This window comes from Nannospalax galili, unplaced genomic scaffold (assembly GCF_000622305.1).
Source record: "Nannospalax galili isolate Female #2095 unplaced genomic scaffold, S.galili_v1.0 scaffold441, whole genome shotgun sequence".
Taxonomy (NCBI): domain Eukaryota; kingdom Metazoa; phylum Chordata; class Mammalia; order Rodentia; family Spalacidae; genus Nannospalax; species Nannospalax galili.
In genome coordinates this window covers 8,707,042-8,716,290 of record NW_008348089.1, presented here as the reverse complement: position 1 = coordinate 8,716,290, position 9,249 = coordinate 8,707,042, and positions in this window count along the sequence as shown.

Below are 9,249 nucleotides of genomic sequence, written 5' to 3'. Positions count from 1 at the left end.
CAGAGTCTGATCCTAGGATCCACATATGAGGGAGAACATATGTCTTTTTTTTTTCTAAGTCTGTGTTACTCCACTTAGTATAACAGTTTCTAGGTCCATCCATTTACCTGAAAATTCCTTGATTTCATCTTTCTTTACTGCTGAGTAAAACTCCATCATATAAACGAACCACATTTTCATTATCCACAAATAGAGGGACACTTAGGTTGCTTCCATCTCTTAGCTATTGTGAAAAAGCAGCAACAAACATGGATGTACAAGTGTCTCTGCAATAGGACGAGTTCTTTGGGTATATGCCAAGGAGTGGTATAACTGGGTCAAATGGTAGGTTCATTTGTAGTTTTTTAAGAGTTCTCCACACTGCTTTCCATAGGGGTTGAACCAGTTTGCAGCCCCACCAGCAGTGGATGAGCGTTCCCCTTTCCCCACATCCTCTCCAACATTTGGTATCATTTGTTTTCTTGATTTTAGCCATTCTGACTGGGGTAAGATGAAATCTTAAAGTGGTTTTAATTTGCATTTCCCTAATTAGTAGTGATGTTGAACATCTTTTAAGATGTTTCATAGCCAACTTTACTTCTTCTTTTGAGAATTCTCTTTTCAGCTTCTTAGCCCACTTTTTAATTAGATTGCTTCTTGTCTTGGTTCTCTGTTTTTTGAGTTCATTATAAATTCTGGTTATTAAACCTTTGTTGGATGTGTCGCTGGTGAAGATTTTCTCCCATTCTGTGGGTTTTCTGTTTGTTTCCTTGGTTGTCTTCTTAGTTTAATGAGGTCCCATTTGTTAATTCTTGCCCTTGTTTCCTGAGCAATTGATGTCCGGTTTAGAAAATCCTTTCCTATGCCTATATCTTGTAGGTTTTTCCCAATGTTTTCTTCTAATAGTTTCAGAGTTTCAGGCTTTACATTGAGGTCTTTGAGCCATTTGGAATGACTTTTGTGCAGGGTGAAAGATACGGGTTTAGTTTCATTCTTCTACAAGTGAAAATCCAGTTTTGCCAGGACCATTTGCTGAACATGCTGTCTTTCCTCCAGTTAATGTTCTTGGTCCCTTTGTCAAATATCAGGTGGCTGAAATTACATTTGCTCATATTTGGATCTTCAATTTTGTTCCATTGGTCTATGGGTCTATTTTGGGGCCAATACCATGTTGTTTTTATAACTATAGCTCTGTAATACAGCTTAAAATCTGGTAAAGTAATCCCCCCCGGCGTTGCTCTTAGTGCTCAGGGTTGTTTTGGGTATCTGAGGTCTTTTGTGCTTCCATATGACTCTTAGGATAGTGTGATGGCTAATCCTGGGTGTCAACTTGATTGGATCTGGGATTAAATGAAATGAAAGAGATCTTCTTGATTGGATCATCTAAAGCCAGAAGACACACCCTAAACATGGGTGTTACCTTCAGATGGCAGCCAGTATAAAAGACCAAGGCAGAGGAGAATGGCTGGCTTCTTGCTGCTTGCCTTCTCTCTCTCTGGTGAGTTCGTCTTGCTGCTGTAGACTGAAGACTAGCTGATGTTTTGGAATTTGTCAGACCTTCAGGGCGAGATTGGGACTACTGAGACATCCAGCCTTGTTGACTGAGCGACTACAGATTCTCAGCCTCTCCAGTGTGGTGCAGCTATTGTTGGACTACTCGGATTCTATCCTGTGAGCTAAGCTGATAAATCTCTATACATATATATTCATTCTACTGGTTCTGTTTCTTTGGAGAACCCTGACTAATATACCCCTTAAATGTTACAAACCTTTCTACTGGAAGTAGGTGGCCTAAATACATTTTTTAAAAAAGAAATTCAACCAATGACCTAGTCCCAGTTGCACACCTACCAACACAAAAACACAAGTAACAAGAAAAACCAAGACAACATGTCTCCTCCAAAAATGATACCAATGAGTGTGACTGACAAGAAATCCCAAAGAATTCAACAGAACAATTATGAGGATGGTGAAAGAAATAAGAGCAATCACTGGAAACGCAGCACAGTACTAGAGTGCTTGCCTCCCATGTACACAGCCCTGAGTTCATTCAGTACACAAAGGAAAGAGGGGGTGGGGTGAAGGAAGGGAAAGAAGGAGGGAGGGAAGGAAGAAATCAGAGGACACGAATGAATTCCAAGAGAACCTGGACAAAGGCAAAGCAGCTTCGTAAAGTAAGGGATTCAGCACAGGAATGCTGGAAGAGCCAGACCTAGATGCTGGAAATGAAACATCTGAGTGTCAAATAAAAACCCCGCGGAAACCTCAGCTGCAGAATGGATCATGGAAGGACAAGACAGGGGCTTGAAGACAAAGCAGAGGAAAGGGAACATTCAAAGACTTAATAAAATGCATAGCTGGAGCACGCCACATCGCTGGGACACTCTGAAAAGACCAACGTTACAAACTATGAGAAGGGATGAAGGGAAAGAATTCTATGCCACATGCATAGAAAGCATTTTCAATAAAATCATAGCATAAAATTTCCCAAATCTGGGGAAAAAGAGGCTCCATTCAGGTACAAGAGGCATACGGGACACTAAATAGAAAGTACCACAAAATAAACTCCTCATGTAAAATGAGAATTATAACACTGGATCTATAAAACAAAAAGAAAGTACACTGAAAGCCGAAAGAAACACTAAGCTACATATAAAGGTAAACCTAGCAAAATAACAGCTAATTTCTCAATAGAAAGTTGGAAATCAGAAAAGCTTAGAACGATGTATTTCAAGGGCTGAAAGACCACAGCTGCCAATCCAGACTACTATACACAGCAAAACTATCTGTCATAATTGAGGAGAAAGAAATTTTTCAATAATGAAAATAAGCTAAAGTAATTTATGATCACTAAGCCAGCTCTACAGAGGATACTGGAAGGAATTCTTTGGGCTGAAGATAAATATAGACACATCCAAGAGATTATAAGACAGAATAAACCATGCTAGAAGAGTAAAACAAACAAGGCTTAGGAAAACACCAAATAATCAACAAAATGGCAGGGCTCAATACCTGCATTTCAATAATTCTGAATTTTAATAATCTCAAATTTCCAACCAAAAGACACAGCGTTCAAAACCAGATTTGAAGAAATAGGATCCATCTATCTGGTACCTCCAGAAAAAACAGTTGATCATCCAAGACAGACACTATTGTAGGGTAAAAGAATGAAAAAATGTATCCCAACGAAAGAACAGGAAATGAGCAAGTGTCATTGTTCTAATATCTGGCAAAAAAGACTTATGTTTATAATTGTTCTTTTGAGTTCCATGTCCTGCATTATCTCTAGGGAGATATCTCTAGGGAGATTATCTTGGTGGGGATATGTTATTTTGGTTTTTCATGTTATTACTTTTTCTCTGTGATTTTGACAAGTGAATTTCTTTTGTAGTTTCTGATTCTTGTGTGAGACTCAGGCCTTCAAGTTTAGGTCTGCTTCTTTTTGTGAACAATGTGTCTTTGTGGTTTACTTTTTGGGCATGAAAAGCCAGTTTGTCTAAGCTTCCAGTTCGTCTAAGCTTCCTGTTCTCTCTTTTGATTTTATATTGGAGTAGCCAGATTGCTTTTGTCTTCAGGAGTTCCCACAGAGGCCCAATTCAGATGAGGGTCAGATGTTTTCAGGCTTTCTCCTAAGGTCTGGATCCCTTCAGGAACAATTTTGGCCTCAGGAATTTGGGGGTTGGACTGGCCTGGGAGCCTGGCCCCTAAAAGATGCTGGTGTAGGGCAGCTGGTGGCCATTCCCCCCAGAGATGCAAAGGGGTGGGAAGATGGGGTGGGAAGAGGCCCTAAGGACTCCTGGGGCTGCACTGAGGAGCTGGGTTGGTCTGGATGCAAAGGGTCAGGAAAAGGAAAGATCAGCTCCAGTGTTCCAGAAAGAGCCTGGCAGGTGATGCAGGCTCAGGGAAGCAGAGGGAGTTGAGGGCGGGGCCAGGCCCAGAAGCAGTGCTCCTGGGGCCCAGAGAAGGCACTACATTGGTCTGGATGAAAAGGATCAGGAAGCAGTATTGGTTTCCTAGGTGTCTGGGGCCCCAAGACAAGGAATGGGGCAGGACCCAAACTAGGAGGAGAGAACGGAGGTGGGGGAGATGGGAGGGTGAATGAGGCTGGGGGAGTCAAGTTATAGAGGGCACAATGGGCTTACCCTGGAGAGAGGCTTTCAGGTAGGAGAGAGGCCTGCAGAGGGTCCTGCAGGCCCAGGGAAGCAGAGGGAGGTGAGGGCAGGGCCAGGCCCAGAACAGTGCTCCTGGGGCCCAGAGAAGGCACTAGGTTGGTCTGGATGAAAAGGATCAGGAAGCAGTATTGGTTCCCCAGGTGTCTGGGGCCCCAAGACAAGGAATGGGGCAGGACCCAAACTAGGGGGAGAGACCGGCTGGGGAGATGGGAGGGTGAATCCAGTCTGGTACTTTTAATTACCATGTGCTGTATAGATAAGGCTTGGGTAAAAAAAAAACAAATATTCTCAGATAAACTTTGACTACATATATATTTTGTTCCTTAAACTAGTTGACTAAACTATGACCATAGACATTTTAAGATTATGTGTATATTATTTTTGTCTCATCCTTTATATATCATAACACACCTAAACAGATCTTCATCACTTGCTTAGGCTTTCTCATATTTTCTATTTTGTAAACTATCTCCATTCCCATATCCTTTTAACATCTTTTACATTCTTGTTTTCTTTATTCTTTTCTTTTTTTTTTTTTTAATAATTATGAGACATAATAGCATTACCAAACACATTTTCCATCTGTTGTGAGACTTCTTTCCCTGGAGATGCTAAGCAATGCTTATTCCCTTTCAAGGTTCTAGTGTCAAGACAATGTTTGATTAAAGTTTTACTGGGGAACAAATGAATCTATTGAGCTTGCTTACTGAGATACCTGAGGGGTTGGTGAGGCGTATGCATGACCTGAGGGTGTGCACACTGGAAAGCCTTTACCCAGCATGGGTCATGCCTTCTCTTCCTAGCCTTACCCAGATTGTATACTTTAGCCCTCCCCAAATCCAGGAGGCCATGTGTGATTAGGGCCAAATTACATTCAGTTGCCTTGGAAGAGTGTCTAGATAATGCAGTGAGATCCAATGACCCTGCTTGGCCCTCCTTTAATGAATGAGCACAACCCTCAACAAGCCCAATTGTGACAATGTTTAGCAATCAGGTTCAGCTGAAGTCATGATGATGGTAGTTATTTCATGCAGAAGGGACTGCTGTATAGCATTATTTTATTAATAGGACCTGGAATTTAAAAGGAATTGGTGCTAGGATCCACATATGAGGGAAAACATACGCCATTTATTTTTCTGAGTCTGTGTTACTTCACTTAGTATAACAGTTTCTAGATCCATCCATTTACCTGAAAATTTCATTATTTCATCTTTCTTTACTGCTGACTAGAACTCCACTGTGTAAATATACCACATTTTTGTTAACCAATCGTCAGTTGAAGGGTACTTAGTTGCTTCCATCTCTTAGCTATTGTGAAAAGAGCAGCAACAAACATGGTTGTACAAGTGTCTCTACAATAGGATGAGTCCTTTGGGTATATGCCAAGGAGTGGTATTACCAGATCATATGGTAGGTTCATTTTTAGTTTTTTAAGAGTTCTCCACACTGTTTTCCATAGGGGTTGCATGAGTTTGCAATCCTACCAGCAGTGAATGAGCAGTCCCCTTTCTGAAGACTTTTAGAGATGTTTCTTATTCATCTTTATTTTTTCATTTGAGAACTCTGTGTTTAGATCTTTAGCCCATCTTTTAATTGGGTCTTTTGATTTCTCGATTCTTTGTTTTTTGAGTTCTTTATATATTCTGGATGTTAAACCCCTGTCAGATGTGTCACTGGTGAAGATTTTTTTCCCATTCTGTGTGTTTACTCTTCATTATTTTGTTTCTTTTGGTGTACAGAAGCTTTTTAGTTTAATGAGGTCCCACTTGTTGGTTGTTGACTTTAATTCCTGAGCAACTGCTGTCTGAGTTAGAAAATCCTTTTCTACACCTATATCTTGTAAGTTGCTGCCAATAGCTACTGCCAATATTTTCTTCTAATAGTTTCAGGGTTTCCAGTTTCACATTTGGAGTTGACTTTTGTGCAAGGTGAAAGATAAGGATCCAGTTTCATTCTTCTACAGGTGGAGATCCAGTTTTGCCAGCCACCATTTGTTGAAGATGCTGTCTTTCCTCCATTGTGTGTTCTTGGCAAATATCAGGTGGCTGAAATTGCATGTACTTGGGTTTGAGTCCTCAGTGATGTTCCATTGATTTATGTATTTTTGTGCCAGTACCATGCTGTTTTTAAAACTATAGCTCTATAGTATACTTTGAGATGTGGTATAGCAATCCCCCCAGCATTGCTCTTTGTGCTCAGGGTTGCTTTGGCTATCCAGGGTCTTTTGTGCTTCCATATGAATTTAAGGATCATTTTTTCTAATTCTGTGAAGTATGTCATGGGGATTTTGATTGGGGTTGCATTAAATTTATATATTGCTTTTGGTAGGATGGTAATTTTCACAATATTAATTCTTCCAATCCATGAGCATGGGATGTCCTTCCATCTCCTGGTGTCTTCCTCAATCTCTTTCTTTAACGATTTAAAACTTTCATTACAGAGATCTTTGGTGTCTTTCATCAGATTTATTCCAAGATGTTTTATTTTATTTATTGCAGCTATTGTGAATGGGAGCATTTCCCTGCATTCTTTCTCCAATTGCTTATTATTGGTATATAGAAAGGCTACTGATTTTTGTAGATTGATTTTATAACCTGCCACTATTCTGAAAGTGTTGATTAGTTCTGTAGGAGGGGGCCCATGAGTATCTGCCAGAATACTGGATCTGGTAACCTCTGCACAGGAGCACTATCATTACGCAGCCAACTTCCCCAAACTGCTAACCTGATATCTGCCGCTCAGGCTAGGGACAGATGATGCGACAGTCACACCAATGGACAATACAGAGCTCAGCCTTAGGGCCAATAAGGGAGGTTCGGGGGGTATAAAGGGAAGCCCTTTGTATGCAATAAATGAGCTTGCTGGAAATCTTCTATTGAGCAGCATCTCCTGAAGTCTGAGTCATTGATTTTGCACCTACTCATCCCCTGCTCCCCCAAGACAGAGATCCTACCACCACAAAACACTGCAGCAACTGGCGCCCAATGTGGGTTCTGGACCCACTCGCTTCTCATGTCGGCCATGGTTGGCCCCCTTCAGCTGTTTTTTCGGTGAGTAGGCTCCTTTGTCTTACATTCCACGGGTGGTAAACCGCGAGACGTGTCTTTCTTTCCATTTCGTTTTCTCCCCAACCCTGCCCTGACATTGTCCACTTCCACTCTCCCTCAAGTACATACCCTCCATACTCAGTTCGCCCAATGCCTCCACATAAGGGTTGACCACCCAGGAGACGGAACCAACGGGTGTACTCCCGACAGACACCTGGCAATCTGAGACACTGTGTGGGCATATGGCCGTGGCCTAACGAACCATGGAAGTTCCCCAGTAAGCACAGGATATCTTGGTCCAAAACACTCCTCTATGTCTGCTCGGTCCAGTCTGAGTGGCTAACTGTCTTACTTTGCCTTGTCCTCGCAATCATTATCCTCCTAGCCTCTTATTTTTGTGGCGAGTTCCCCTTCACCCTCTTTAGCCCCAACTCCTCTACAACTTCTTCCTCCTAAAATGGGTAATTTTCCCTCACACTGTAAGGAGCCCCAAATTCTGGCCTTAAAGTCCCTTCTAGTAACCCATGGCCTCAAGATCAAGCTTAATGATTTAGAAAACTTCTGGGTGGAGTCGTCCACCCTTGCACCATGGATTTCCCCAAAAAACGTCTGGGACCCAGATCTCTTGATGAGGGTTCTTTTTCTGGCCTGTAAACGGGAAATACAGGAAGGTACAGCGCCCTCTGCCCCCTTTGTTCCGATTTTGTTGGGTATCCTCCGCTGTATTAAATCCAGCTCTCCCGAGGATATTTTAAAATCCTTCAACAAACATTGTTAGGAGCAGAAAATGCCCATGCTTTCTATTTCAACCCCTCAAGCTATAGTGCCATCCTGTAACCCTGAGGCCTCCCAGGACATTAACCTCCCAAAGAGGGCCCCCGGTGCTAGCCCACCCTTTCTGCCTCACTCTGAAACACCACCCCCCCTTATCCGTGGAGCAAAATATCTCTGTCACACCGCACAGACCATCCTATGCCCACCACCCCCCCACCCCAACCACAGGTCTCAAAGTCTCAAAAGCCTCTTACTTTCGCTTTTCCTCTTAATGTCGGTGCTAATGCTGCACAACAACCCTGGATACTGATATCTCTGACTGACCTTTCCCTTATTCACAAAGCCGTCAACAAGTCCGGCCCTGACTCCCCATATTTTGAACAAGTCCTAAAACAATGGGCCATGCAACTACAAACCCATTATGACTGGTGTAATCTCCTCAAAGCTGTCCTCCAACTGCCCGTTTTCCTTAATTGGCATTTAGTGTATGAGGAGGCAGCTGAATCCTAAGCTCAACTAAATTGGCAAACTGGCATTCCTGTAACTCTGGATATGCTTACTGGTAGAGGTCAATACACTGAGCCCATGTCAAAATCTACAATTGGGAACTATGCATATTTTCAACAAATCTCAGGCTTGGCCTTCTGTGCACTTAAAACCTGTACCCTGCGGTGACCTGGAACAGTACTTCCACAATCTGATACAAGGGCCATGGGAAACCTTTACAGACTTCCTTGCCAGAGTCTCGGAGGCAGTTGAACGTAGGGTTGATCCTGGCCCTACAAGAAAAATGCTTATTAAGCAATTAGCCTGGGAAGGCCTCAGTCCACCTACTAAAAATGCAGTGGCGGCAGTGCACAATGAAGGCATCCATAAATGGGTCCTCGCCACCAAAGACATTGACCCTGAGGCAGGGCCCATACAGACCTTGACTGCATCTCTGCAAGCACTCTTAGTTCAAAAGCAAAACGTGACTTTGGTATCACTGCTGCAATCATCGCCGTGGTTGTCACTTCCTTAGGCGCTACTGCTGCCGCTGCCACGGCCCTCACCCAGAGCACCACAACAATAGAAACAGTCAATTAGACAGTAGAAAGATCAGCCACGGCAATGTATACCCAGTCTCAAATCAATATGCACCTATACCAAGCCACACATGTCCTTCAACAACAAGTAGACCTACTTGCAGAAGAACTTAAATTGGTACAAAAAATGACTTTATTGGCCTGTGATCCTAGGTTCTCTGCAATATGCTTGACCCTGTGCAGGTAAAAAAT